The following is a 27,958-nucleotide window of genomic DNA, read 5'->3' on the forward strand; positions in this document are numbered from 1 at the left end:
CCTTTCCACTTCTCTCATCATCTGTACCTTTTTAAGCCCTTAAAGGATGTTTCTTTAAATCCTAGAAATGACCTTATCTCTGAACACCTCATCAACTTCAAGAGAGGTTAGTAATTAGAGCACCAGGATTTATGTTTTTTTTTTTTTTTACATTTCCACCTGTATTTATCCATATTTATTATTTGGCCATCTTATTGGTGTGCTTTGAGAATAAATAGTCATAAAACGGTATATTTCGACATTTATTTAACTGATAAACATGTGCTCATACTTTGATGACTGTCGCTTTTTAGCAAATTAATAAGCCAAATCTAGGAAAATATGACACCCACAGGCAAATATCGGCATTATACTACAAATATATGTTAACATATGCCTATATTTAGGGAACCCACAACCTGTGTTTTAAGTCCCCATTCTGTCTATCTGCTCAGCTTTTGTCCTGGAATTCACAAAAGACAGCATGGTGAGTCACTCACAAAAAGCATAATTTTCAGAATTTTTAAGCTTTTAAAAATAAATACAGATTGGAAACATTTTGTTTTATGTCTGTATTTATCTATAAACATCAGTAAATACAGAAAACTGGGAGCCTTATATATAATTTCGTATTCTTGTCACCCCTTCTCTCTAGTCACATTTCTTCTTCCTTTTCCCTGAACATACTCTTTTCACAACAGCTTTTAACACTCTCCAAGCTAACCAGAGGGAAAGAAGTAGAACAGCGCCCAGCAATCCTATGACGTCAAGCAGGTAGTACTGATAGAAGGGCAGGTCATTCCCGGCTGCCTGAAGATGGGACGCGCCCTTGTGTCGGATGGTGTACTCTACCCAGAAGATGGCGGTCTGCATTGGGTGGACCTGAACATCTCTGTGCAGAGCAGACAGGCGTTGCATGTTGGCTCTATAGCTTGGGTCATCAATAACAGTTCTTACTGCATTGTAAATGTATTCAGCGGTTAAGTCTGGCAGGTTCTTCAACAAAAAGGCAGCTCCCCGACTGTTAAGCCGCAAGATATTTTCATACTGGTCACCAAAGACTGGAAAGCCGATCACTGGCACTCCATGGTAGATGGCCTCGTAAACGCCATTCTCTCCTCCATGGGCGATGAAAGCCTTTGTTTTTGGATGACTGAGAAGGTCATTCTGGGGCAGCCAGCTCAGAATCTTGGTGTTATTTCCCAGTGTGAGCGGTGTCTCTCCTGTGTAGCGCCAGATCACACGTTCTGGAAGCCTGGCCAAGCCATCGGCAATCTCTTGGGATAACTCCCATGGTAAGGTTTTTAAAAAGGATCCCAATGAGAAGACCACCACTCCCGCATCACCAGAACCGTCCATGAACTCTTGGATCTCTGCAGGAAGAGCCTTCGGAGGTCGGTTCTGAAAGCCTCCAATGTAGACGGCATTGGGCATGATCGGCCTGGGGAACTCAAAGACAAAATCCACCTTCATCAGGAAAATATCAGCCTTTTTAATGAGGTGATAAAGTCCGCTGTCTGTTTTCAGATACCGCCGACAAAGTTCATCATACGTTGGGTAAACAATGAACTTTTTCAGAATTTCATTCAAGCTGTAGAGCAAAACGTTTTTACACCTTTCAATAAAACTCATTCTATCTGTCCACCTAGAATTAAGCAGCACCGGCACATATGAGAGCGGCGATGGAGCAGTAGCGAAGTGGATGTCTTCAAGTTGCAGCCACCGTCCAAAAAATACAACTGGAATCTCAAGATGATGTGCCAGCATAACGCCACCTTGATAATACGGATCAGCCAGGACAAGCTCAAAGTGCGCATTCTGAAGGCGCTCCATCAGCTCCTTGTTTTCAAACATGGCTGCAATAACCGCTGCGTGGCTCTCAGTAGTATGCCGAATGATGCCAAGTGTTTCCCAAGCAATGGAAAGTGATGACCTGTCTTTGGAGAAGGCCATTCTAAACATCCAGTCAAGGCAATACTTTTCAAACTCCTCTTTGGTCATGGTGTTCGGTGGCATTTGAATTGTTTCTATGATAAAATCGTCAGACTCATCTTCTATGAGGATGGCATTGGAGGCTTTCACCACTGTGAGCTCGTGCCCTCGTCCCAGTAGCTCCATCATGAGAATTTTTATGTTTAGCCAATGGCTGCCCTCCCCTGGGACCACCAGGATCTTAGCTGCCCCAGCGCCATTAACCAGAGCAAGCAACTGTGCACAAGAAACCACAGAGTATAGTACCCCCAGGGGCACCCCGCCTTCCCCCCTCCCCCAAATTAGGTTACCCAAAGAAAACACAAGAAACAGTTGTAAGTGGGTAACAAATGCTGCAGGTTTTATTACATAATTCCAGGATATGTAATAGGTGGGTTATCTTACGGGCGATCCAAGGGCAGGCGGCCATCTACTTCACCTGCCCGCCTGATGAGCCTGGCAGCACGGGAACGACCCGCAAGTGCTGCCCCCCAAGTGATTCTTTTTTACGATCACGTGCCGTTGAAATTCTACTCACACCCCCCCTCTCGGGGCGGAGCGTCGCATAGCAAGCCCCCGGTTGTTCAGGCCCACAACCGCCCGCAGGCCTAGCGGGGCGCCGACCGGCTTCCGGGACCTCTCTGGAGGCTCCTCGTTTTGGCTCAGGCACCACGTGGTGCCGCGCAGAGGTACCCTTTGTACCGGCCTGCTTCCAGATCGCCCTGTAACTCCGCCTGCAACGAAAAGGAAAACATTACAACGCTCAGCAAAAACCCCACCCCACGACGCCTACGCCGGGTAAGCGGTAGGGAGGGAAAAAGGCGAGGTGGGCGACAAAGAGGTCGCCAGTGAGGGTGGGGGAAGGCTAAATAGCCTCCCCCTCACACCTGGGCCCGGAAGTGACGCGCATTGCGCGTCACTTCCGGCCCTGACACGAAGGGGGGCACCAGTACGAGTCCCTGCCCCCCGCCCCCCCGAAGGAGGGAGTGGGGAGGGGTGACCGGGGTCCCGGGGCCACTAAGGCGCCGACCGCCGAGTGGCCCCCTGCGGGGGCCGCGGTCAGCGGCATAGTACCCCCAGGGGCACCCCGCTTTCCCCCCTCCCCCAAATTAGGTTACCCAAAGAAAACACAAGAAACAGTTGTAAGTGGGTAACAAATGCTGCAGGTTTTATTACATAATTCCAGGATATGTAATAGGTGGGTTATCTTACGGGCGATCCAAGGGCAGGCGGCCATCTACTTCACCTGCCCGCCTAATGAGCCGGGCAGCACGGGAACGACCCGCAAGTGCTGCCCCCCAAGTGATTCTTTTTTACGATCACGTGCCGTTGAAATTCTACTCACACCCCCCCTCTCGGGGCGGAGCGTCGCATAGCAAGCCCCCGGTTGTTCAGGCCCACAACCGCCCGCAGGCCTAGCGGGGCGCCGACCGGCTTCCGGGACCTCTCTGGAGGCTCCTCGTTTTGGCTCAGGCACCACGTGGTGCCGCGCAGAGGTACCCTTTGTACCGGCCTGCTTCCAGATCGCCCTGTAACTCCGCCACAGCCCTGGAGGCGGCTAACCGTCGCAGCCAGGGCCCCCCACCAACCCGCTATAGTCTTACCTGCACCTCTCCTATCTAGGGCTTCCTGCAACTAGCTGGAAGGGAACCATCCCTGCAGACAGAAGGGTTTGACATTCTGCCACCTCATGACAGTTTGACAGTGCTCGCGGGACTCAAACCCTGTGAGATCCCTTATAACCACAGGCCCAAGACATACCAGTGAGCTATAGCTCCTGGAGTTGTAGATGGCCCCATCTATGTCCCCAATCCCTAGACGCTATCCCAATCGGATAGGGTCTGTTGAAATAGAGGGGCCTGTGAAGATGTGCGATAACTATTCGCCCCCCAGCGGGAAGGTTACACCTATTCACAATCCTGGGCCTGCCCGCTTTGACTATTATGACGAGAAGGGTTACTTAACATTTGTACAGTCCCCTCAGATAGTTAACCTGGGGCACGGGAGTGCACCTCACTGCCAGCGCGTGACCATGGGCAAGGGGCGACTCTTGCCCCTGCCCACCATCCCTTATACCTTATAGGAATTATGCCCCTACGGATCCCTCAGTGATGATCCCTTAGGCATACCAGCTTCGGGAATCTGTTTGGCTTAAGCGTTGCGCGCTGTCATAATGTCCCCTTGTGTTTGCCCCGCTGACACCCCAGATATTGGGACAGCAGCACCCATAGCGCGGTAAAAGTGTCCGTAAACCAGGATCCCAGTCTCCTGCAGCTGCCGTACGCGACCAGTGATTCCGGTGGGGAGTGCCACCAACCGCAATGGTCCTCCAAGCATTACGGAAAGCCCATTTTTACCTGGGCCTCTCTCCAATTGATGGTGATTACACCCAGCTGAAGGTCAGAGGCCCGCCTAAGGAGCCTATTCACTTGTTTTGCTACCCGGCTCCCTTGTGGGAGGGCCACAGAGTTAGGGCAACGCGTGTGCTCCCAGGGCACGGTGCTGCTGGAAAGCAGATATCTGATACTCACACGCTGGTACCTTATCTGTTGCTAAATGCCCTACTGCAGGAAGTTTCCCAAGAACCGTAGACTTCGCGGTCCCACCTAACTTGATCCCATCACCTGGGGGGGACCCAGTGGTGGCAGGACCTGCATGGTAACTCCATCCCGGCGTAGCTATCGCTTATTTGTGCCGACGAAGCAGGCAATGCCCCCTTAGTCTCAAGTTCTACCCCTAGAGGATAACCTTGGGAGCAGACAAGTCTGTGGGAACCAACCGGAAACTTTGGTGCAAATACCGGCCCTATTCTGAACGTAGCGAATGCTGCACGGTCAATAATGCCCTGATGCCCTGGGGCTCTACGTGGTCTTTACCAAACTTTGAACGACCGCACACTTGCTATATAACAACCATACCACCCACCAGCCGGGTGGACGGTCTTCATTGAAGCAACCCGAAATCTGTCTTTGGTTGCAGGGGAATGCCCCCCAAAGTACATCTGGACCTATTCCTATATGGTTCCTTCAGCTACTCCTCCTGCAGGCCTAACTCTTGGTTATGGTGCCCAGCTCAGTGTTCTGCAGGCCAATCGGCTTAACCATGAACTATCGGTCGATTTGAGACAGAGGTAAACCACGGGTTGCAATCCGCTCGCGAGCGGCGCACCCGCAACCACTTGGACAATCACGCCGGTAACCTTGTGCCGTGATTTAGGCCCTAGTGATGCGCTATGTGGTGACCACTTATTCTTTTGCCGCTATGTCAGTGCGTCCCCGAATTCAATGCGATTGGGGCGCTGAGCTGCACCCATATCTAACCCATCTAGTGGCTCAATCCAGACTTCCTTTAGCATTAGATAATAACTACCATTCTATCTCGGTTGCGTTGCCCTGCCCGACTAGGCACCCACCCGGGTGTCTAGGTTACAGTTAGATATGTGTGAGTTCCCCATATCAGTGACCGTTGAAGGCGGCCCACATAAGCATGTTGGCGGGGCCAAGTTGCGGGCTTAAGCATACCTCTTTTAGACTGTCGGCAGCGACCCGTGTTTAACTGTTACTAACATGGCAATGACAGTTCTACGTTAGGACTATCCCCACACTGGTCCGCCCTGCCCAAGGACTGATGCACCTGGGAGGGCGAGGCCGTAAGCAATGGGGGTGGGTAACGAGACAACAACAATGACAAGCGACCCAAGCCCCCTTTCAGCAAAAGGTTGGAGACGAGCGACACGTGGTCACGTGTGGTCAGGATCGGACTGCGCGACCCTTACTGTAATTAGCCCTTATATGTCGCGCGAACTCGACCCGAAGGTAATGGCGCGCCGTTCATGAGCACCGTATATACATACATCATCAGGCACGTGGATAATAATTATCTGGCCAGAGTCACCGCGTGACCCGCCCGAAGGTGTTGGGAGTGCAGAACATGAGCCCCGTATTTACATACCTTATTCGGGCACGGTCGATTAGTGATTAGCTCAAACCGTACTGCGCACCAAATAATTAGAGCGCCGGACACAAGCACCGACCAAATAACCCGTTCAGGTGCAGGAGGAGTCGTAATGCCCGGGATCGCCTAATGCGCGCGAATGTGGGCACGAGCAACTTCTTGTGAGTAATACATGTACCTGTATCATGTGTCTGCATCATAGGAAGCCAGCCACCACCTGTTGCCTATTTATCTAGCGCGCGCTCGACCGGAAGGTATTGGTGCAAATTTTGTGAACAATGCCTGCACCTGTATCAAGTATCTGCCTTATAGGAAGCCAGCACATACATGTTGCATATTTGTGTCGCGCAAACTCGACGCCAAAGGTATTGAAGCGCTGTATATGAGCACCGTACTTACACAAGCCGGCACGGGGAGAATAGGGGATTCGTACCATATAACACGATCGCCGTGCCCGGCCACACGAGCACCGCACCAGATTAACCCTTGAGGAGCGGGGGGGATTAGTAATACCCGTAATCGCGTGATGTGGACAGTGCATGTCTTGGTATCATGTGTCCGCCTTATAGGAAGCCTGCAATTACATGATGAATAGTTATATCGCGCGAACTTGACCGGAAGGCATTGGAGCACTTTAACATGAGCACCGTATTTATATTACCTCTTCAGGCAGGGGGTGTTTACGACATTCATACCATATTACCCGCTCCCCGACCGAACCGCGCGAGTCCCGCACCAGATTCTCCATTGAGGTGCGGGGGGGTTTATTAATGCCAGTAATCGCGTATGTGAAAATTGCATGCACTTGTATTATTTATCTGCCTTATAGGAAGCCAGCAATACATGTTGCATAATTATATAGCGCAAGCTGAAGGTGTTGGAGCGCCTTACCTGAGCACCCTATTTACATTACACATTCAAGCACGGGGAGCTTACAAGATTCGTATCATACTAAACGATCCCCGTGCCAGGTCCATTGTGCCTGCCGCACGCAGCCCACTGCATGCCCCCCCACCCTCAACGGCAGCGTAGCCGACGGGAGGGGGGGCGATAACCTTAACCAGGGAGCGCCACATGTGTTGCACCTCCCGCGATCAGCGGGGACCCAGGCAGCTCCCAGCCGTGCAGTGCTGGTGTTTTGGGGCCGTGAACCCACGCTAGTCTCCTATGTGCTCGAGTATATGGAGCAAAATCTTGCGAGCAATGCATGCACTGGTATCATGGATCTGCCTATATAGGCAGCCCGCAATTACATGTTGCATATTTATATAGCGCGAGATCGACCTGAAGGTATTGGAGCGCTTTACATGAGTGCCCTATTTACGTTACACATCCAGGCACTGGGCGCTTAATTCAAAATACAATATTACGTGATCGAGTGTACCAGATAACACGAGCACCGCACCCGATTATCCAGTGAGGTGCGGGGGGTATAGTAATGGCCGAATGCGGACGCAACCCCGCGGGCCGGAACTGGTTACCCTAAACCAACAGCCAACTCACAGGTTACAACGCCTACCCCTTGCCCCCGCTCGCCCCAGCCGCGTGGAATACCGAAATTCCTTCAAACCTGTACTGTGCGCGAAAACCCTAAAGCGCCGGGCACTAGCACCGCCCATTCCGGAGCAGGGGGTGTCATACTGGCCGAAATCACCGAGGATGGGGCGCACCACGAATGCAGATGGGCATAAAAGGATGGGTATGGCCCCCATGCGGACCACCCTGATTCATTTGCTTTTTATGGGAATGGTCAAAAAATGATCGAATAAACTATAACTACTACTTCTACTAGTCCCTTTGCAGGCTGACTCGTCAACAGTCTGCATTAAATCACAAAGTAGAGACTGTTGATTTCACCCACGACCCAAAAATGTACATCTTAGCGTCCAACCATCACATCATAAAAAGTTGAATATTATGCATGTGCAGATGCAGATTTAAAGTGTATTGGGTTCCGAGTTGACAAGAAAGATTACAGCGATGTCACCTTCTATGCAGGCAATCCTTGGTCACCCCCTTTGCACAGCCCTTTCAGCGCCTTATATGTTTGATGGTACTAGTGTTTGAACACTACGCCCTCTAGCTACCAGGTTTGCATTTTGACGTTTTAGTTAGGTCTTTACAAAGGATATATGCCAAATAATCACTATTTATTAACTACATCTTTTATCGATTCGTAACTTTCGGTAAAGCTGAACTCCTCTCCACGGGGCACCCTTGAAGAAGCTACATACCCAGCTCTACAACCCTAGCCAGTAAAGCCCATGCGAGGACACATGGATAAGCACTATCTCCAAATGAGTGAATATTCTGGCCTGACGTCATTTCCTGACAATCCATTGAGTGCATTTCATTGCGGGGAAAAAGTATCAGACAGGTGGATAGCAGTGGCGGTAAATACTACTTCACTGAATATAACAAGATCTAATGTTCTTTCTGATATCCCACAGTGTGCCGTTCTGTGCGCCATCTGTTACCGACGCCGGTAATCTGTCTCTTTCTGTTGGAGAGCAGACAACAGTGCCGGCGATGCTGAGACGCGTTCATCTCATTATGTGGGATCAAGCCCTGCTTGCACATATGCTCCCAAGCCTTACCGCTAATGAGGCGGCTACCGGGATAGCAGGAAGGCGGGCGTCTATTTTTAACTCGGGGTTGTCTAGCAAATGGGATGAAAGAGTTGATCCGATTGATGGGAAAGCTTAAACATTTCTTCGGGCTCCTGACATGAGATCTTATAAGGCAGTGAGTGGGGGTGGGCTCAGGCGCTTGGAGGAACATCGGGTATCATAGCGAGGCGGAGCACAGTTGCGGACACCATTCCTTTTATATCCGGCACAGGGAGATTAAGTGATTTGCCCAGGATCACTGGGTTGTACAGCGCCATTGCCGAGGCTTGCAACCGGGTCCCCCCATTCTATAATGACCGCCTGAGCCCGTAGGCCAACTACACGATTCACCCCGTCACATGATTCACCCCGCCGAGTGGGCCCCTACGGGGGCCGCGGTCAGCGGCATAGCTGCCGGTTGCCGTCGCTATGCACTATGCGCGTCATTCTTTTTAAGCCGCTAACACCTTGCATCCTGTGACATGTTGTTTTATGTCGCAGGAAAGTGTTTGCACGGCTGAAAGTTACTTCTAAAACCCCTTTCAGGGCACAGAAAGATTAAGCAACCGACCTCGGGCGTGTTTACATGAGCCCGTATTAGTATTACGCCCGGCACGGGGAGCTCAGTAGCCACTTACCCTCTTGAATGTCCCACATCTTGAGCACCATGCTCCCCCCCCCCCCCCACATCGAGGCATTGGAGCGCTTTACATAGGCACCGCGTGTACATTGCGATTGAAAACCAAGGCCGACAATACTCCCCGACGTTATTCACAATTAATTGATTCCAGGGCACTTGGGGCAAATGTTAAGACAGTGGCCTTGTACCGTGATCGCAGTGCGTCTACGCGCTGTGTCCGATATGACGCTGCAAAAGGTGCTTTTGTGAAAGAGGCAGAGCGGATAACCTCAAACGCATCGCAACCGCCCACTTTCGCTACGACAAACCCGGCAATTGAGCCCGCACACTTGCGACCTCGCCCCCGACACAGTTAATAAGAATGCGCCATGTGGAGCGCTGGACCGCAGCATTCTACTCGCCCCACACCCATTATGCAAAATGAACATTGATAAATATGCATTTTGTTTTTCAAGTTGGTCCGAAACCGGGGATCGAACAAGGGACTTAAGTTCGTTAGGCCAACGCTCTCCCTATTGACCTACTTCAGCCAATTCAATTTAATAATTGTTTTTTCCCGCCTGCGCCGATGTTCGAAACCTGGTCTCCCAGGCCGAACGCGAGTGCATCCACCGACGGCGAAAACCAACCGCGCGCTCTTAGGCCCAAAGAAACCCCACCTCCCCAAAACCCCCAAGCCCCCATCTTGCCTCCCCTCCGCCCGTGGCGATCCTCGCCACAGGGCCCCGTCGACCTGGTACTGCCCAGAGACAGGGCCGGGGCGGAGTGGGTGCTGCAAGACTTACCAGAACCAAGCGTGCTAAAGACGAAGTTCAGGTGCCGTGGGAGCCGGAGGAGCACGTAGACGGCGCGGACGACGGACCGATACGAGGTAAGGAAAAGGCGAGGTGGGCGACAAAGAGGTCGCCAGTGAGGGTGGGGGAAGGCTAAATAGCCTCCCCCTCACACCTGGGCCCGGAAGTGACGCGCATTGCGCGTCACTTCCGGCCCTGACACGAAGGGGGGCACCAGTACGAGTCCCTGCCCCCCGCCCCCCCCCCGAAGGAGGGAGTGGGGAGGGGTGACCGGGGCCCCGGGGCCACTAAGGCGCCGACCGCCGAGTGGCCCCCTGCGGGGGCCGCGGTCAGCGGCAGAGGCTACGGATGTTGCAGGTTTTCACCATGTTTCACCAGCTGCCGATCCCTCCGCTCTGTCCAAGCTCCTACGAACTGGACAACATATTTTGCTGTGAACTGATCTCAGCTACACGCTCAGCTCGCGGCTCCGCCCGCATCAGTGTTGAAGGTGTGCCAAGTGCGAATTCTATTCATTTGTTTACCAGGAAGGCATACCCAGCCAGTAAATCAATATATGGGGCAGTGCACCACCGAAACGGAAGTTGGTGAAGCTCTTCCTGGAGTCAGCGCACTGTTTAATCAATTGTTTGCCATATACGATATTTAAAAAAATCAGCGTAAACTTCATGGTCTCCAATTACATACAAATGCAATGTCAACTGGACTACACGCTGCATCTGATTACCGCTGCAGCCCTGCTGGGAACGGAACGGAAGGACTACAAAACCTGGGATGATCTATCTTCCCGCCCCTCAGTGGCCTTGCCCTTCACAAAGATGGCTGACGTTCGGCTTCCACGGAGAAGGCTAGGGCATGAAGCCATCTTTTTGAGAGGTACCTTCATTTTGAGTGCATGCGCGTGAACAGCAGAGCATTAAATATATTTTATACACAACCCTGAGTCCTCAGCCAGTCCATGGTTTCACTTTGCATTTTGGGACTTGTAGTCACATTTGTCCCATTAGAAACACGCATTGGCATAGTCTAGGTCTCGCCTTTGGGACCTTATAAGTGTTTAGCCAGAACTATTGGGGTTGCCAATGTCTTTAAACTATGTTGTTGTGCCAGTTATAGTAAAAAAGTGGTATAAGCATTATATGTAACCAAGAAGACCTTATGTACGACTGAACGACCCTATAAAAAAAAATGTACATAAAAAATGTCCCTTAGTTTTTTTGTCCTTGCAGCACTGGCAACTTCTTCCTGCCTGTTCCAATGCTTGTTTGTTATAGCCTTTTTTGGGGGAGGGAGGGAGGAGTAACAGCAGGATGGTAGAGATTGGGAAAAAATATACTGAATGATACTCGTGATGCTGAAGTGGTGCTGAGTGACGCTGTGATGCTGAGTCATGCTGAGGTGGTGGAGCTGCACTGATGCTCATGTGGTGCTGCGTTGGTGCTGAATTGCTGCTAAGGTGGAGCTGCACTGGTGCTGAAGTAGGGCTGCACTGGTGCTGAGGTGGGGCTGTGTGGTGGTGGTGCACTGCTGCGGAGGTGTTGCTGTGCTGATTCTGAGACGGTGCTGTGCTGATGTTGAGGTGCTGCTGTGCTGCTGCTAAGGTTGTGCTGCACTGGTGCTCATGTGGTGCTGCGCTAATGCTGAGTTTGTTTTGCACTGGTGGTGGTGCACTGATGAGGAGCTGATGCTGAGGTGGTGCTGTGGTGGTGCCCAGGTAATGCTATGTGATACTGAAGTGGTGCTGAGTGATGCTGAGGTGGTGCTCAGGTGGTGCTGAGTCATGCTGAAGTTGTGGTACTGCACTGGTGCTCAGCTGGTGATGAGCTGGTGTTCAGATTGTGCCTAGTGATGCTGAGTTGGCGCTGTGCTGATGGGATGCTGCGCTGATGCTCAGGTGGTGCTAAAGTGGTGCTGCGCTGGTGATGAATTGCTGCTGAGTTGGGATTGTGCTGGGGTGGAGCTGCACTGGTGCTGAGCTGGTGGTGGTGCACTGATGCAGAGAAGGTGCTGTGCTGATGCTGAGATGGTGCTGTGCTGATGTTGAGGTGGTGCTGCCCTGGTGTTGAGGTGGTTCTGCTCTGATGCTGTTAGTACTGCACTGGGCGTGGTGCACTGATGAGGAGGTGGTGTTGTGCTGATGCTGTGGTGGTGCTGCACTGGTGCTGAGGTGGTGATGCACTGCTGCTCAGGTGGTGCTGAGTGATACTGAGGTGGTGATGAGGTGGTGGTCTGCTTGTGCAGAGGTGGTGCTCAGGTGGTGCTGAGTCATGCTAAGGTGGTGCTGAGAGATAGTCAGGTGGTGCTGAGTGATGCTTTGGTGGTGCTCAGGTGGTGTTGTGCTGGTGCTCAGGCGTTGCTGCACTAGTGCTGAGGTGGTGCTGCGCTAATGTTGAAAAGATGTTTCGTTGGTGCTGAGTTGCTGCTGAGGTGGTGCTGCACTGATGCTGTTGTGGGGAGTTTGCGCTGGTGCTGACCTGGTGCTGCGTTGGTGGTGGTGTTCTCATTCAGGGCTGATGCTGAGGTGGCACTGTTGTAGTGTTGAATGATGCCGAGGAGATGCTGAGGTGGTGCTATGTGATGTTGTGGTGCTATGGTAGTGCTGTGGCGGAGCTGTGGTGGTGCTGAATCATGCTGAGGTGGTGGTGCTGAGCTGGTGCTCAGGTGGTGCTGAGTGATGCTGAGTTGGTGCTGTGCTGTGGTAATGCTGCGCCAATGCTGAGGTGGTGCCGCACTGATGCTAAAGTGGTGTTGAATTGATGCTGAGGTGGGACTGCGTTGGTGTTGAGTGATGCTGAGGAGATGCTGAGGTGGGGCTGAGTGATGCTATGGTGGCTCAGAGTGATGCTGTTGATGGCACTGTGGTGGTGTTGAGTCATGCTGAGGTGGTGGTGCTAAAGCTGGTACTCAGGCAGTGCTGAGTGATGCTGAGTTGGTGCTGTGCTAAGATGATGCTGCACCAATGCTTAGGTGGTGATGTGCTGATGCTTAAGTGGTGCTGCGTCTGTGCTGACTTGCTACTGAGGGGTTGTGGTGGTGCTGCTGCGCTGATGCTGTGGTGGTGCTGCGTTGGTGCTGCGTTGGTGCACTGATGCGGAGGTGGAGCAGTGCTAATGTCGAGGTGGTGCTGTGGTGGTGTTCAGTCATGCTGAAAGGATTCTGGTCTGGTGCTGCGTGATGCTGTGATGGGGCTTAGTGATGCTATGGTGGTGCTGAGTCATGCTACGGTGGGGGTGCGCTGGTGCTGAGTTGGTGCTGTGCTGAGGTGATGCTGCACCGATGCTGAGGTGGTTCTGTGCTGATGCTGAAGAGGTGCTGCGTTGGTGCTGAGTTGCTTCTGAGGTGGGGATGCCCTGGTGCTGAAGTGGGGCTGCACTGGTGGTGGTGCACTGATGCGGAAGTGGTACTTTACTGATGCTGAGATGGTGATGTGCTGATGTTGAGGTGGTACTGCACAGCTGCTGACATGGTGCTGCACTGGTGCTGAGGTGCTGCTGCGCTGATGCTAATTTTGGTATTGCATTGGTGGTGGTGCACTGATGAGGAGGTGGTGCTGATGCTGAGATGGTGCTCTGCTGATGCTGAGGTGGTGCTCAGGTGGTGCTGTGCTGATGCTGAAGTGGTGCTGCGCTATTGTTTAGGTGGTGCTGCACTGATGCTGAGGAGGTACAGCGCTGATGCCAAGGTGGTGCTGCGCTGATGCTAAGGTGGTGCTGCACTGGTGCTGAGGTGGTGTTGAGTGATACTGAAGTGGTAGTGTACTTGTGCGGAGGTGGTGCTCAGGTGGTGATGAGTGATACTGAGGTGGTGCTGATTGATGCTAAGATGGTGCTGAGTGATGGTTTGGTGGTGCTCGGGTGGTGCTGTCCTGGTGCTGAAGTGGGGCTGCAGTGGTGGTGCACTGATACTGAAATGGTGCTGTGGTAGTTTTGAGTCATGATGAAAGGATTCTGTGATGGGGCTTAGTAATGGTATGGTGGTGCTGTGTCATGCTGTGGTAGTGCGCTGGTGCTCAGGTGGTGCTGAGTGATGTTGAGTTGGGACTTTGCTGAGGTGATGTTGCGCTGATGCTGATGTGGTGCTGCACTGAATCTGAAGTGGTGCTGAGTTTCTGCTGAGGTGGGGTTGTGCTGGTTCTGAGGTGGGGCTGCAGTGGAGGTGGTGCACTGATACGGAGGTGGTGCACTGATGCTGAGATGGTACTGTGGTGGTTTTGAGTCGTGCTGAAAGGATTCTTGTCTGGTGCTGAGTGATGTGATAGGGCTTAGTGATGCTATGGTGGTGCTGAGTCATGCTGTGGTGGTGCGCTGGTGCTCAGGTGATGCTGAGTGATGCTTAGATGGTACTGAGTGATTCTGAGTTGGTGCTGCGTTGGTGCTGAGGTGATGCTGCATTGGTGCTGAGGTGGTGCTACTCTTATTCTGAAGTAGTGCTGAGTTGCTGCAGAGGTGGTGCTGCACTGGTGATGTGGTGGTGCTGCACTGATGCTGTGGTGGTGCTGAGTTTATGCTGCGTTGGTGGTGGTGCACTGATGCGGAGGTGGTGCTGAGCTAATGCTGAGGTGGTGCTGTGGTGGTGTTGAGTCATACTGAAAGGATTCTGGTCTGGTGCTGAGTGATGCTGTGATGGGGCTTAGTGATGCCATGGTGGTGCTGAGTCATGCAGCGGTGGTGGTGGTGCACTGGTGCTCAGGTGGTGCGGAGTGATGTTGAGCTAGGGCTTTGCTGAGGTGATGTTGCGCTGATGCTGAAGTGGTGCTGCGCTGAATCTGAAGTAGTGCTGTGTTGGTGCTGACTTTCTGCTGAGGTGGGGCTGTGCTGGTGCGGAGGTGGAGCTGCGGTGGTGGTGGTGCACTGATACGGAGGTGCTGCAGCGATGCTGAGATGGTGCTATGGTGGTGTTGAGTCATGCTGAAAAGATTCTGGTCAGGTGCTGAGATGGGGCTTAGTGATGCTATGGTTGTGCTGAGTCATGCTGTGGTGGTGGTGCGCTGGTGCTCAGGTGGTGCTGGGTGATGCTGAGTTGGGGCTTTGCTGAGGTGATGTTGCGCTGATGCTGAAGTGGTGCTGCATTGAATCTGAAGTGGTGCTGTGTTGGTGCTGAGTTTCTGCTGAGGTGGGGCTGTACTGGTGCTGAGGTGGGGCTGCGGTGGTGGTGGTGGTGCACTGATACGGAGGTGGTGCATGTAGGAGAGTAGGATCTGCACTTATGTTGCCCCCACTTTTTTTCTGATGTATACACTGGTTTCTGGCTATAGTCAGGCTGGGTCCCTGCTAATCAGGGCCCCAGTCTCTCTGTTCTCTGTAAACAACTTTGAGTGCATACTAGATGCACTAGTGATTGGATACTGTGGTACCCTATGAGCCCCTAGTATATGGTACCCTAGGTACCAAGGGCATAGGTACTTCACAGGCCTACCAGGGGCTGAAGCATGTATTATGCCACCCCTGGGAAGCAGACTAAATCTGACACCACAGGCCTGCTACTGCAGCCTGGGTGAGGTAGTGTTAGCACTCCTCACTGAAGTATAGGTTTCTATATCTCACCATACACACACATATAAACCTATCAGCCACCCCTATGGGAGGCCCTATCAATCCTGAGGGCAGGATGCTTGGTTTTCAATGTGAGGGGGTGCCTCTGCCTGAGCAGGGCCCCTCTACAGCTGGCAGGGTCTATTCCTTGTGGCTGTTTGTTGATGCGGTTAAACCATAGACTCTTAAGTGCATTATAACCTCCCGGTTAATGCTAACTTTGGAATGACTGCATCAAAACATGTCGTGTTTGGTGTCAAACAACTTGGAATCTTACCGTGTGGGAGTATGATCCCACCCTTCTAGAGGGGACGACATGTACCTACTGTGGTAACACGGTAGAAATCTGAAAGAGCCCTGGCATCACAAAATGGATGCCACCAGCACAGACACTGGGCTGCCCTCCTGCTGCTGACTGAAACTCGCAGTGGAGGAGGCCCAACAATAGGCATCCTGTCACAGGGAGGTGTCACTACCTTCCAGGCAGGATTTAGCGTATTGGGGCTGGGTGGGTGCACTTCTAGAGTGCTTTGAAGTCCTGCACGGGGAGCAGTAGGCTCCTCTGTGCATATGCCAGCTCAAACCGGTTCAGGGGCTACCTGTCCCTGCTCTGGAGCGAAACTGGACAAAGGGAAGTGGGTGTAACCACCCCCTACCCTGACCCTCCCACAGGAGTGGTCCTAGAGCTAGTCCCTCCCCTATCTTCAGTATAAGATAGCAAACCTTGCCACTGCAAAGTAGATAACCCTGGACGACGCTCTACAAAGAAGAATCCTGGCCCTTCGACGTTCCACTACCTTTGGAAGACAGAAGAATCTCCCTTGGAGTCAAGGAGTGACTCCCCTGCTTGGCAGGCACCAAAAACTCTAATCAACGGTCGCAAACTTTCCCGCCGGAGTCCGAAGTCCGTGCAGCCCCGGAAGTGGATTTCCTCACTTCTCGACGGCCATTGTGAGTCCCCAGCAGAGCTGAGGCGAGTGGACCCCACGAGTGACGAGGAACAGCAATACCCGGGTACCGTGCACTATTGTCGAGTGAAACCCCTTCACGACGTTCTACGAACTTGTGCATTGGACCATTTGTGGCCCAAGCCTCCAGCGGGTTTTGTAGCGAAAATCAGAGGCCAACCCCGTCCCGAGTGACCGTGGGCTCCTGTGAAGCATTTCCTCAAGAGGCGTCTTCGCGATCCCTTGCCCATTGACTTGTGGGTCCCCCGAAGACTTTCTTATCGACTCAAAGGGCTCCCCTGGCTGCTCCAGGCCTGCCCTCACTCACCCTCCCTGGGTGAGTCCCTCAGACCTTGCTGGTCTGCACCATCGACTTTCTTCACTGTACACAAGACTTGCTGTTGCCAAGGCTTGTTGGCTCCAATCTGGTTGCAGACACCGCAGTCAGCTGCAGACGTCGTGGGCCACTCCGAATCCAGCTGCTGGTCATCGTCGATCCTTCCTGGACCTTGTGAGCGAAGAGTGAAAACACCCTTGATCACCTGAAATCACCCAACATCCGTGGGCATCCATCATCCTGGCCCCGGGTCACTGGCAAGTGACTGTGAACACTGTCCCTTCAATTTTCAGGTCATCTGCATCTCGAATCCAGCCTTGGATTCCACCGGACACTTCTTCAGTCGCCGCAAGCAGGAAGTCTTCTTTGGTCTCCATAGAAAACAGCGACGCGACGCAACACCAAAAGACACCTATGCACCCGGCTTCCCTGGGTGAGGCAATTCGTGCACTCCGGTGCCCTAGTGTGTGTTGGCCCTCAAACTACTTACCTTGTAAATGGCTTGCTTGTAGACTTCCTCGAAGTACCCTAAAACTTTAAAAATCAAACCGCGACTTGCGCCTTTATAATCAATAGGGAACCCGTGGCTGTGTTCACACACTGCATGCGTCTCCCGTGGGTCTGTTACTTACCTGCTTGAACTGCAGCAGTGAAGCCCCAGCGATTCTACAGGCCCTAGGCCTTGTCATTCTGCAAGTCGACTTTCCTAAACCTCTTTTTTAGTATATGGTCTGGTACGCCCCTAGGGCCCCAGCCATATTTAGGCTTAACTTATTGTGAAACATTGATATTTGAATGTGTTCACGGCTTCTAATCTCATAAAGAGATTAGTAGAGTGTGTCTAGAAATAAATACATATATATTTGATATATATACCTGTGTGATGTCCTTTCATTTGGTAATTCAAGAGATTATAAGGTAAAACAAGCTGCTTTACATTCCTCTAAGACTTACCCTGAAGGCTGCTCTCCACAGCTACCACTAGGATAGCTTTCTTTAAAAGGTTGTCTTAAACCTATCTACCATAACAGTCGAATTGGACTGGTGCAAGGTGGCCACTTTAACTAGTGACCAGCATATGCCAGGCCAACTTCTCACAGTGCACTAATGCTGAGATGGTGCTGTGGTGGATTTGAGTCATGATGCAAAGATTCTGGTCTGTGCTGAGTGATGCTGTGATGGGGCTTAGTGATGCTATGGTGGTGCTGAGTCATGCAGCGGTGGTGCGCTAGTGCTCAGTTGGTGCTGAGTGATGCTGAGTTGGGGCATTGCTGAGGTGAGGTTGCGATGATGCTGAAGTGGTGCTGCGCTGATGCTGAGTTTCTGCTGAGGTGAAGCTGTGCTGAGGTGGGGCTGTGCTGGTGGTGGTGCACTGATACGGAGCTGGTGCACTGATGCTGAGATGGTGCTGTGCTGATGTTGGGCCAATCTTCAGGCCATGACCAAGAAAGCAAAAGGAGGAACAAATGTAAACTATTCACAAACAAAATCAAAGGAATGTTGAAAAGCACCTGAAGGAACGAATGGAAACAAATGGGCGTGTGGAAAGCCCATGCAGTAGATACAGCATGTCTCAAGAGACAGCACATACTCTGCATGAGTCCAAGAAGGACTACAAGTCCCACAATTCAAAGTAAAAAAAAATCTTAAATGAGTAAGCGCCTTGTGCATAGAGATGGGGAACTAAAGAGCCTTGCATAGAGGGGTTACAGCTAAAACTTGGCAGCTTCAGCTAGCAGGCTGATGTTTTTTTCTAGGCTTTGAAGCATGAGATAATAGAGATCCTGAGTAAATATATGTATTTTCTTGGGGTCGCTAAAATTAAAGGCGCAATGGAGGACTAAATTATGTTTTCTGGTTGACAAACCTTTATAGCAAGAAAATGAAAGTTATGCAGCAAATCTTGTGCCGGATTTGCCATGCTATTTTATCTTTTTTACACATTTATACACAAAGTATCCCAAGCCGCCTGTTGAAAGAAATAAAAGAATAACGCAGACCCTAATGACTATGTTATCCACCAGCAAATAATGAGTTTGCTTTCCATCACGTGAATAACGTTTTATTTGCAATATCGCTTCAAACTAAGGTAAAAAAAAAGCACATGTAAAACAAAGTTTTGCACTGAGCGGAAACCAGGTCATGTGAGCATAGGTCATATACTTAAAAGGGCCAGGGATCTTTTATGTATCCAGGTTATACTACCGACCTGGTTTTCAACTCTGTTTACCCTTTGTCTCTGGAAACTCTGCTGTCCTCTAAGAAACAGCCTTTCAGAACAATATTATACTTTAAATAGCTTTAGTGTAAATGTTTTCCTAGATTTCTACGGATTATATTCAAGGCTGAGACCCTTACAGTGAGAAACACAATTTGGAGATTTTTTAATCCTATTTATATAACTGCTGTTTTATGAACAGTGGGTGGGGATTAACATGAATCTGTTCCAATAATGAATACTAATAGCAAAGTGAAATATGCTCATGACAAAGAAGCAATCATTATTTTCTCTCTGAATTAGATTTTAATGGGTCAGGGTTTGTTCAAGCTGCAGAACAAACCCTTCCAGACGATGAAATGGAGACGTTAAGGGCGCCTGGAGAAATGTTTCACCTCCTTACTCTTAGTTTAGTAATTGAACACTGCAATCAGCAATTGAAAAGTGTCTGCCCCTTCACAGTAGGAAGTGTGGCACATTTTTTATTTTTAAAAATTCCGCTTAAGCTAGAAACACTTTTTTTAGTGAACTCTGCAAAATAAGCAGGAGAGAGTGGATTATGTGGAAAGTGCAGTAAATACATTAAAAACTTGGAAAACGCAACTTTCACAGAATGATGTTCTTTTGCCAGTGGACCCGTGCCTAATTTGTAAACAATAAAGTACCCGGGCTCGCGTCAGGAGGCCACTGCAGCTTGCACCGTACACTGGCCCTATCATGCTGCCAATGATAGTAACTACACAAGTACTAACCATCACCCTCCTACAAGTGTGACAAATCGGACTATTCCAGTCCCCCAAAGCTATAAGAATGGCTTAGGTGGCAGGTAATAGTCATTTGTAATGTATATGAATTAATAATTGACTGTTGTTGTGGGCATCTCTAAATTAGCCAGACTGCACCTTGTGGCAGACTGTCACGAGCGCTGGTGTTGACAATCAAGTGCCAGTGCCGAGCACCGGCAGCTACCGGCTGAAATTAAGCTCCGAGTGGCCCTGTGTATTGTCAGCCTGAACTCTTCTCATTCCAGTGCTCTCTCGCAGGCTCAGGAGTCTTGGCCCTGCATCAAGCTTCCTCTTTTTGTGACTGCAAGATGAACGTGCCAAGCTTTGGGATGTGAGCACTGGGAGCAAGATGCGTGTTTTGCAGCACTATGATTAACTTCAACTTAGAAACTTACACATTTCAGTCCATCATGGTGATCTGTCTTTTCGAAGGGTGTCTGACATTTGAGTGATGGTGAGAGGGTAGGGCGTCAAAATCTGGAGGAAGACAAGGCAGAGGGTTTGATATTAGAGATTGGGCTCTTCTTCAGGAGCCTGTGAAATCTGTCTGGTGACAGTCAACGGAGTCTTCATTGAGATTGTGGAGGAGTTTTGGGTAACCAGCATGTCTTTCCATCGGCTCCGTGATCATAGATGCCTTCAGACAAGCGGGATTGCTAGTCGGATTATCTTTGTCGGCACATTTTGAACAAACCAGTATCTGGTCCGTTTGGCAGACTCTCACTTGTGTCCTCCCAATCTGTGTAACTTTTTATGTACTTCTCACTGGTGCTGTCCTAAAGTCTTACATCCAGATACAACACAAGACATCATGATCCTCAGCTTCCTGCCAAAGATAAGCTCAGAAGGTGAGATGCTATTTGTGCTATCCAGGATATCACAATGGGGTCACTTGTTAGACACAGTATTTCCCAGCTGGGAGCATTGGTGGGCTTTGCTACCTGTATGAAATTCTTGAAGGTGAGTACGAACTACTCCCCACTACCATTAGTCTTCGGCTACAGCAGAGGGATCTTCATAGGGTAGAAACTGTGAGACTCTGCAAATTCCTCAAAGTACTTTTCCTTGAATGATAGGCCAGTGTCTGATATTACAGTAAACAGTATACCCTAATTGGAGATTTCTTCACATCTGGAATGACAACCTCTGCTGAACTGTTGGGAATAGCCATGCTTCCGGGATATTTAAGAACTCATTGATTGCAATTAGGAGATGCGGAATCACTGCACTGGCCCAAAGTAATGTATGGCAAACTCTCCCCATATTTTGTACGCAGTTTTTAACACCCTCATTGGTTTAGAAGGGCTGTCCTTTCTGAGGCAGTGGCAGACATGGCACATGCCAAGCATCTTTTTCATGAGTTCATTGCGGAGTGGCAAACACACTTTCAGTTTATCTCAAAACTCTTTAACTGGTAGCAATGCCGCTTTGCCTTCTGATTCAGCTCTACAGTCTGTTTTCAGTGAGCCTGAGAAATGAACAAGGCTCCTCAGAACAAGTCTTCTGATGAGGTAAGTCATGGCAAACATCATATAGCTACTTGAGACTGTGGCATTTGTGCATCTTTTTCAATTTCTCAAGGTCTCCATCTTTTGGAGTCAATAATTTCTAATACCAGTCGGAAGATGGTGTCTTCTAATGATGCTCTAAAGATGTCCTCCTTATCTGTAGAGCCACGAGCCGTCCAACATTTCTTATGTACTTCGCTGGAAATTGGGATTTGGGGGAACAGGTCAGCAGTGGGAACCAGAAAGCACAGTCGGCTTTCTTCTGGTTCTTCCTCAGCTTGTAAATGATTTTGAAGCAGTAGTTTTGCAACTGCAGGCCCTACCACACATCGCCCTGGACCACTTTGTCTTTCTTGTTTCCAGAGATTGATATCAGTGCTTGAGGGTATGTGATGATTGTGATTGGTTTCACACAGATGAAGAGGTGAAAGTATTCCCAGCCACACTTTTTTGGCACATGATGGCAAACATCACATGAGACTGTAGCATTTGTGCATCCTTTTCACTTTCTCAAGGTCTCTCCATCTTTTAGAGTCAATCATTTCTAATACTACTTGGAAGATGGTGTCTTCTAATGATGCTCTAAAGATGTTCTCCTTATCTCTAGAGCCACATCTTGTCCAACATTTCTTTTTTTTTTAATAAGCAATTTTATTGATCTATAGATACAACAAGCATTGTCAGTACAACACGATTCACAAAAAGAAAAAGGAAAGAAAGGATGTGATTGTTCAGAGCTGGAATAACATTAACAGCAGCCCACGCAGGGGCCAATGTTAGACCATGTTGAGCCCACCATTTCCCCCACACTTTGTCGTGCTTTTGAGGACACCCACGAGCCTCATATATAGGTGTTTCTTGCTGCGCACACCAGTAAATTCCCACACTCCAGGCTGATAAGGAGGGTGTCGCCGGCTATTTTCACAGACGCGCTACATTTTGCTTGGCCACTAAGCAGGCCACGCCTATGAACAGCCCCAGCAAGGCTAATCTGAAAGCTAATTTGAATGGCGATCCCGGAACTCAGCAATTTCCCTCTCGACTCCGGTCCAAAAGTGTTTCACCCCAGGGCAGTCCGACGCTACGTGCAAGAGGTAGTTTGTAGGATGCACATAAGAGACGGGCATCAGGGAACATGTGTTGTATGCGTGATGGGGATAAGTAGGTCGCATGGAGATAATTTACCTGTACCATATGTGGTCGTGCAGAGATTGTCAATTCCCTGGGGGCCATACAAGCCACCAGTCAATCATTGTTGTTTAAGTCTCCCACCGACCCAACCCATTTCTGGCGAAGAGATTCAAAACTATCTGGAGTGTAAATAATCAATGTACAATAAATTTGGGTTATTGCTCCTTTCCCCAACCACTCCATCAGTACCTTTGCTTCAAGCAGGCTATATTCCGGGATTAGAGTGCCAGTGGGGAGATGCGTCGCGAAGGCATACCGCAACATGGGAAAGCGAAAGAACAGTGTGTTCGCCAGAGGGTATTGAGCCTGCAACTCTTGGAAGGACATCAGCTTAGTCACTTTATGAATATCTCCTAAGTATGTGATACCCATACGGTCCCACTGATGGACCCTCTCTAGTGCAGAAAGCTGGTGGAGCCATGCGCAGCACCACAGGGGGTAACTTTGGTTAGTTTATGGTCCCAGTGAATCAGGCTCAATGCCGCCCTCCAGCAGTGTATCACCACTCGAGTAGATGAGGGCATCCCCTGGGACACCGGAATTCCATAAAGATTGCAGAGTAGGCTCTCAAATCCCATTGTGTGGAGTTTCAGGTGATATGCCAAGTCATCCCAACCCCCCACAAACCATTAATTGATCGGTACTAATTGCGTGGCTAAGTAGTGTGCGTAAATATCGGAAAGCCCCAGTCTCCCGCGAAATGGTGATCTTTGTGCCACTCAGAAGGCCACCCTGTGGAGTTTCCCAGCCCAAGTAAAGGTGCCAGTGGTGTAAATCTCGGTCAAGGGATGATGCTAGGCCCTGCAAGTTAAGTTTCCAAGCAAAGTCCAGAAGGTGGAATATGTGGACCCCGAGGTACTTAAATGTGTTATGTTGCAAAGGAATAGTCGGGCACCAGCAACGGCCCTCCACATCCCCCCTCACCTCCACCAGGACGGACTTGACTGGATCAATAGAGAGACCGGAGGCCTCCTCATAGAGGCGAATAGTCTCCAGGCATCGAGGGCCAGAGTGCGGAGAGTCCCCAAGGAACAGCAGAACATTGCCTGCATATAGGGCTATCCGATCCTCGAGCCCCTTCCCCCATTTTCATCCACTGACTCGCACATCACAGTGCATTAGGCGTGCCAGCGGCTCTATTGCTAAAGTAAATAGCAGAGGGGAGAGTTGGCACCCCGACGCCTCCCCCTTCAGATTGGGAAGGGAGCTGATGGTATGTCTTTCACCCAGACCTGGGCCCTGGGGTTGTGATAGAGGAGTCTGACCATCTTCCAAACCATTGGTCCCAGGCCTGCTCGAGACAGGGCGGCCTCTGAAAATTCCCATGAGAGTGCATCAAAAGCTTTAGTGAAGTCTACTAGAAGGAGGGCTAGCTTACCCTCCACCCTCTGTGTCTGGGAGAGGGCCACCTGTACTCATCAGATGCAGTAACGTGTACTTCTACCCAGCATGTACCCACAATGGTCCGGATAAATGAGTGTCCAACATTTCTTATGTACTTCACTGCAAAAGATGGTTTGTGGGCACATGTCAGCAGTGGGAAGCAGAAAGCCAAGTCGGCTGTCTTCTGGTCCTTCCTCAGCTTGTGAATAATTTTAAAGCTGCAGTCTTATAACTGCAGACTCTACCACTGAAAGCCTTGGACCATTTTGGCTTTCTTGTTGCCAGAGATTGATATTAGTGGTTGATGGTATGTGAAGATTGTGATTGGTTTCACACTGATGAAGATGTGAAAGTATTCGCAGCCACAATTTTTTCTCGGCCTACGAGTAGGCCCTCTCACAGGGGATTGTGTTAATTATTTAATTGTTTTGATCATTGCATATTAATTAATTATATTACATTCAAGGTTTTTGTATAAGAATTAATTTTATAGTGTTATTATTTTTAAAATAATTGTTACTTTTTTCTGTTACTAATTATTTTTTTTAGCTTGGTGAAATTTTAGGATAATAGGGAGGGATGTATTTACATCTATTTTTACACTTTAATTGATAAAAAATGATAAATAATTTTAGGTGCTAATTTCGATTTTTAAGGTTTTAATAATTTATATATCATGTTAAGTTAAAAATAATGTATGTATTTAAGGAAATATATTTGTTGTTTATTTATTTTATATACATGTTATTTATTTTGCATTAATTTAAGACAGAGAAAAATAAATGTGAGCTTTTTAAAATTTTACATTTTTTCCACTGTTGCTTACGCTGGAGTGAGAATAGAAGTTCTAACCCCTCCCATGTCCAACACTTTCCCTACTTTTGCTTATGTTGGAGTGCGAATAGTAAATCTGACCATTCCAAAATCCATCACTTTCCCTACTGTTTCGTACGATGCAGTTTGAACAGTAAATCTGACCCCTGCAAAGTCCAACTGTTTCCCTACTGTTGCTCACTGAGGAGTGGCAATAGTAAATGTAATCCCCTCAAGAGTCCAACACTTTTCCTAGTATTGCCTATGTTGGAGTGGGAATAGTAAATTTGACCCATCAAAAGTCCACCACTTTTCCTGATGTTGCTCAAGTTGGAGTGGGAATAGTTGAGCTAACCCCACCAGAGTCCAACACTTTCCCTATCAGTTCAGTTCAATAGTCTTTATTTGCCATAACAATGGCCATAAAAACACAAAATTAAAGTATATTTTACTTCATTTAGTATCGCTATAAAGCCTAACTCGCCCTCAGTTTTAAACTGGATAAAATGTAGTTTAGGAGAGAGAAACAAATCGTAGGTGTTTCTAAACATTTTAAAAGAATCAAGCCCTCTTGGTGCGAAGTAAAGTGCTTATGCTTTAAAAGTGATATTTTGAAGCATCTTCTCAAGCTGCTGTATAAAGTGCAAAAAAAGTATAAAGTGCGTTGTTTGTGATGAGGAGTTGTAACAAGGGCAAACTGGAAGAAATTCAAACCAAGAGCCAGGGTTAGGGAAAGCAATCCAAAAATGAATTGTATTTAACCTGAGCCTTGTAAGATAAAATCTGTGTTCGGGTTTTTCTACCCAGGTTAAGTACTGCTCTGTCCCATGCAGTGTTAAAATAGGCAGATAGTTAAGAACTGAAGTTAAGCGACTTGCCCTTGTGAATCTAATTTCTTCATTTATCATAGTACATTTTTCTTAACTATGGCTTCAGTTTGGAGCCCAATGCAGTCTGGAGAATCAAAAAGGTTAATCATGTCTATGTTATTAAAGCTTTTCTTACATATGCAAACCAAGGGATAGAGCATCTATTGTCCAATTCCAGGCAATTGCCTAAAATGTCTCTTGAAAACCCCGCTTGTGGGGTAGACCCTATTTTGACCCAGAGTAAGAGGGGGGCCATTTTAACTTTGTCTTCTAAATAGCTCATACCCAATTCATTGTGGATATATAGCTTGAGGTAGAATTTGGGATAACCAGTAACCGACAAAGAAATTTGTTTTCGCCCGCTCCATATTTTCCCACACTCAGACATTTAGACTTATATAGATGGACCATCTCTTTAATTGGCTTGTGCCCCAGTTGTTTTGTGAATCTAAACATAGGTTCACTCTCCACTCCCATTTTCTGTATCACCTGACTGGTCATGCCGCCCCATGGCAGGTTTGCTTTGAACAGATGCCTAAATAATCGAAATGGACAACCTTTGTGATTGCGGTCTCGCCAATAAAAAAAGATTTTGTTTTAGTGTGTTTTGGACCACAAGTTATAATAAACGATTTCTGGTGGTTTACTTTTAGACTCAGGTTTGTCAAAAAACTATTAAAACCATTTAAAAGTTTCAGGAGGCCTATTGCTGTTTGTGAGATTAAAATTGTGTCATCCGCATATAAAAGAACTGGGACTGGTCGGGAGGCAATTCTAAGAGTATTATCACTACATAAACTCAGGGCTTTGTCTAGGAAATTAATATAAAAAAGGAACAGAAAAAGTGCCATTATAAAACCATGCCTGACCCCTCTGGCTACCTTTATGTTTTGGGTTCAAACATCTTGTTGAGTGCAGTGGACCTTGACGGCGTTATCTCAGTGTAACAGCTTTATGCAGTTCAGCAATGGTGGATCCATCCCGCTACCTCCATTAATGACCACAGCTCTTCCCTATCCACCTAGTCAAAAGCACAGGAGAGGTCCATAAAAGCAATATGTAATGAACCTCTCCTGGGGTTGTCACATTTTCCTGAGATAAGGGATACGTTCAGTGCCTGTTCGATGGTCCCCAGTCCTGCATGGAAACCATATTGAACTTTTGAAAAGAAAGAGATATGTTTGGCCCAAGTTTCCAGTTTTTCCAGGATTACCCTCCTACAGTTTTTACTGTGGCATCTAACAAAGAAGTTGGGCGACAACACATTGGACAATTCCTATTCCCTTTCTTGAATAGGTACTACAATGGATTCCTTCCATGTGTTAATTGGGGCCCCCTTCACAACTGCTTTAAAGACATTAGTAAATAATGGCCCCCAAAATTTCAAATGAGATTTAGTAGGGACTCTGTCGGGCCTGGGGCCTTGCCAGAGGCAGCACTCTGAATAGCTTTAGTGACCGCTTTTAAGTCAATAAATTAGCTGAGCCAGACATCATAAAAAAAGAGTGGGTCAATTATCGGTTCCATAGGGGGATCCTTGGGATGGTCCTCAGGATTATAAACTTTGAAGAAATTACCCCCTCCTGTTCTAGGACGTGACATTTAATTCCGTTTAAGGGGGCCACTGTGAAGAAAGGTCTATTGATAACCTCCCAAAAAAGCTTACTGTCTTTTCGATGAGTCGCTTTATATAGGTCTTCCCACGCTTAGTCCCTGTTTTCTAGCGCTTTTTTCTAGCGATTTTGAGCTGACCTTACCTCTTCTGTGATGCGCAGGATTGAGTTGGTGGCTTTTTAGGGGCTTTTAAAGCTGAAGTGCAGTCTTGGTTGAACAAGGAGTGTAATGTATTGCCTTTAGTTGGCCTATTGTTTCTTAGTAGTCGGGCAGCTGTGTCGCAAATCGCCGCGTAACTATCCCGGATTTTATTGGGATCAGCTTCCGATGAGAGGCATTGAGAGATATCCTGACTGTGTCTCTGACTAGGTCTTGAAGAATTTACTTGGGTCAATTCAATCCCATTTTGTCCGTACTCCCTGCTCTGGGGAAAAATGAACTGTGAGGTCCAGTAAAACACTATCCCCCACTTTCCCTATAATTTCTTATGTCAGAGTGGGAATAGTAAATCTAACCCCTACAGAGTCCCACACTTTCCCTACTATTGCTTAAATTGGATTGGGACTAGTAAATCTAACCCCTCCAAAGTCCAACACTTTCTCTACTGTTGGTCAGGCTGGAGTAACTAGTGAATTTTGCCTATCCAAATCTATTTTTTAGATGACTTTTAAAAAATTGTTTTAACATATAAAATTTTGCATAATGTAAATTATATTTCTTATTATTTCTTTCTGTAGTCTTTTTTATTAGTTCATTATAATGTTGTTACTGCATATGTTTTTATTTTTTAAAGTCTAGTGTTTGTAATTATATTT

General features: G+C 48.6%; 1 pseudogene; it reads right to left on the minus strand.

Annotated features, from left to right (window-relative positions):
- Nucleotides 1-630: 630 nt before the first annotated feature.
- Nucleotides 631-20,936, minus strand: LOC146796513 (UDP-glucuronosyltransferase 2C1 pseudogene; annotated as a pseudogene).
- Between the last annotated feature and the right edge of the window lie 7,022 nt (nt 20,937-27,958).

The sequence above is a fragment of the Triturus cristatus genome, chromosome 10, assembly GCF_964204655.1.
Source record: "Triturus cristatus chromosome 10, aTriCri1.1, whole genome shotgun sequence".
In the NCBI taxonomy this organism is placed as follows: domain Eukaryota; kingdom Metazoa; phylum Chordata; class Amphibia; order Caudata; family Salamandridae; genus Triturus; species Triturus cristatus.